At 39.2% G+C, this 3,517-nt stretch overlaps 1 protein-coding gene across 3 annotated transcripts in view; it reads left to right on the forward strand.

Annotated features, from left to right (window-relative positions):
• LOC122086460 overlaps positions 1 to 3,517 on the forward strand; it is a 45,514-nt gene that overhangs the window by 38,705 nt on the left and 3,292 nt on the right. The window lies entirely within an intron of this gene.

Genomic DNA, 3,517 nt, shown 5'->3' on the forward strand with positions numbered 1-3,517 from the left:
TTTTAATGCTCAAGGCACTGTTGATAGAATCTTTTGATTTGGGAGAGGGGAGTGATATATTTCAAACAAGTGGGGGAACTTGATATTTAACTATTGTTCAAGGGAGAGAAGTGATAATTTCTCATATCAAATTAGACTCAGATCCCTTACCGTCAGTCATTGTTAAGGAATATACTTTATATGCTGATATCATCTATTATTTTTTTTTTTTTTATGCCAAAATGTTTTTACTAAATGTGAAGTGCCTAAAATATCCATCTAATAAGTCTCCATCTCCAAATATACCTTTCTCCCAAACCCTGGGTTTCTTCTATGCAAGCAAAACCACTCTGACCTCTCTGCAAGTGCTACTGTGCAACCATTATTTTTTGAATCCCACCTTTATATTTTGTGAATTATTTGTGATATATACATATACTGAACAAGATTTTATATGGACTTACGTATATCGATTCGATGATAATGATATGATGAGTGGCAGATGGATCAGTTCTTCCGTCTTTATTCATTCATTTATGTTCTTCTATTGATTGAAACTATACTATATGAATCGGTTTCAGGAAACCTTTTTCTCTTGAACCTTTTTCTCTTGATCCTAAACCAGAAAATATTTGGGTTTTTTTCTTTAATTTCCTTAATTGTTATTCTTATGGATCTGAATCGATGATCGATGGAAGTGAGAAGAACTGAAAAAAATTGCAGGCTTTGACGATGGAAGTAGAGATTCTTTTTTTTTTTTTTTTAATCAAAACGTGGGTTCAAGTGAGGATTGGATTGGGGAGCTCAAACATAATGACATTGGAAATCGGTTCTGGAACTGGTCTGTTTACTCTTTATTTAATAGCCATACCCTGGCCTAATCAATATCAAAGGAATTTCAGTTTTGGATCCTCCGTCCGAGTCCAAGTCTACCACGAATCTCAGTAATTTCTGCAACTGCACAGGTAAATGAGGTTGAAGTTGGTCTTAGTAGTGAAGTTTTGCCAAAGACCATACCAAAACCCAAAATTCAGATTGGGTTTTCTCTTTTAACATCTTTATCTGTTCTTGGGATGGGTGACTTCCAAAGGCTTGGTCTTAATATGTTATTGCAAGGTGAAGGTGAGTATAGGTAGGGGTGAAGAGGACTTATGTTAAAAGATGAGTTTTAGTGAATTGGGAATAACGGCCATTTTAATTCTTCACTTAATGCTTAATAGTGACTGACGGTAGGGGTCTGAGTTTAATTTGGTATTACAGAGGGGGTGTTTTTATAATAGTGACGTTCTCCAAGGGGTGGCATTGTAAATTTCCTTATTTAAAAATCACATTACTAAACCAAAGGGTTTTGAGATTGGTCCATGGGATCAGAATGGATTAGATATTGTCCCAATTGTCTAGAACAGTCCCAAGCAAGACTTGAGAAGATGAAATCGGGGTCACAATCTATCAAGGCTGATCCCGATCTGTATTAGACAAAAAAACCTTAAGTTTTATTAATTATTTTACTTTTTATTCGTATTAATCCACCAATATGATATTAGGACCATGGTCCCGATAGAGACCCTTAGACCTTTCACCAGTCAAAAGGGCCCCACATCTATAAATCTAACTCTTCGAGATTTAAACTGGCCCAAGCCCATTGGATCGTTGAATCACCAGTGACTTAACTAATTACCCTTTTATGGAGCTTTGATTTTGTCATGTCCTGAATTCTTTTGGAAGCTAAATTTTGATAAGCACCTTCTCCCGTATTGGTCAAATTTATGTCCTCTTTTGTCCCGTATTATTCAAATTTAACCGTTGAATCCCGTATCGTTTGCTTTCGTTCTTGTAAAGTTCGATTTTTTTTTTTTTGTTTTAATCATTTTATTCGATTCTTAAACCGTTTTAAATGTAGCACATTGAACGAAGATTTTCAGTCCGTCCGGTTTCAGGATAATTCCATAATTCAAAGCTTACCATTGAATCTGATTTGATGGAAACCAACCCATACCAAATTCAAGGTTTTTAAACTTTAAAACCAACTATATTATTTCTATTAAAAGAGGAATTTTTTATTTATTTATACCCTTAACGTGATTACATCACACACAGATCGTAGTCATAAACTCATAATAGATATAGTAATAATCATATGCCATAGATGTAGGACTGCAATAAGGGTGATGATGGAGAGGCGCAGCTAATCAGTGCAGCAGCGGTACATGACAAACTTTTCCATAGGGCGGCCACATTCAGTACAAGCAACCATCTCGGGGATCCTTCCCATACTCCCTGGTAGGACTAGGCGATTGCAGTGATGCGCGGTGTGCAGCAATTGAAGTTGATCAGTCAGTGCCGGAATGAAACCCTTATTGTCAACGTTCTCCTTCCACGCGTCATACTTCAGGAAACAGTTCAAGATCACGTCCCCCTTGGCTCTGGCCATGTTTGCCGATCCCTTACTGATCAACGCCCATCCTTGCTCACTACCATCGAAGGTGAGCAGTGTCATGATCTCTTGCATTATGCGATCGTTTTCGATGGTCTTTCCATGCTGCATCTTGGAGTTCCACATGCTTTCCAGGCGGATCCAGAAGAACCAGATCGATGTCAGGTCTGGCCAGCAATGGCTTAGCTTCTCTGTGGTGATGATGCTGATATTCCTCCTCACTCGCTCCCTTGGGTTACTCTTCCCCACATATATCATCTCGAATGGGATACGTGCTGCCTGTGCCACCGATTTTGTTGCCGCCGTGAATTTCCTTATCCAATCTATGTCTTCTCCTCCATATAGGCAAATGAATCGTTCTTCCACTATCTGTTAAATACATCAAGAATCAATATAATCCAATTGTATTAAGAAGAAGAAGAAGATTAGCTAGGACTAGTTTATATATATATATATATATATATTTACCCAATCGAGTACGTGTTGATCAATGCCATCAACCAAAAGTTCGAGTCTCCAGGTTTCTTCCCTCCAAAGGGCTTCCTCCCTCATGCTGGTGAAAGGGAAGGCAAGGCTTCCCCATATCCACATCATGTGGAGGGCATTGGGGTTCACAACCCTTCCTTGTATGTCCAAAACGACCAGGATTGGCTTCTTGTTGAAGTGCCACATATCCTTGATGTACTTAACCACTGCTGGATTGATCAAGGAAGGGTGATGCACTGAGTACCATGGCATGTTCACTTGCAATCGCTCAAACTCTCGCTGCTTGGCTTCGGTCCATGGAACAGTCCTATCCACCACAGGGAGCCACACCACTTCATATTGAGACTCTGGCCTAGTTGGCTGGTCACGAGACTCCCTGTACATCTGTTCCATAATTGATAGTTCTTCTTGGGAGATGTCCAAGTCTGATATCAGTAGCAACACATTCTTCCTTCGTAGCACCTCAACGCCAACCTACAAAGTAATAAGTGAGTCTTTAATGGTTCAATTTAACTAAGCCAAACCTTTAAGTAGAAACTAGCATAGAGACAGGGAAGAGAGAGAGAGAGAGAGAGAGAGAGAGAGAGAGAGAGAGAGAGAGAGAGAGAGAGAGAGAGA

Source organism: Macadamia integrifolia, chromosome 8 (genome assembly GCF_013358625.1).
Source record: "Macadamia integrifolia cultivar HAES 741 chromosome 8, SCU_Mint_v3, whole genome shotgun sequence".
In the NCBI taxonomy this organism is placed as follows: Eukaryota; Viridiplantae; Streptophyta; class Magnoliopsida; order Proteales; family Proteaceae; genus Macadamia; species Macadamia integrifolia.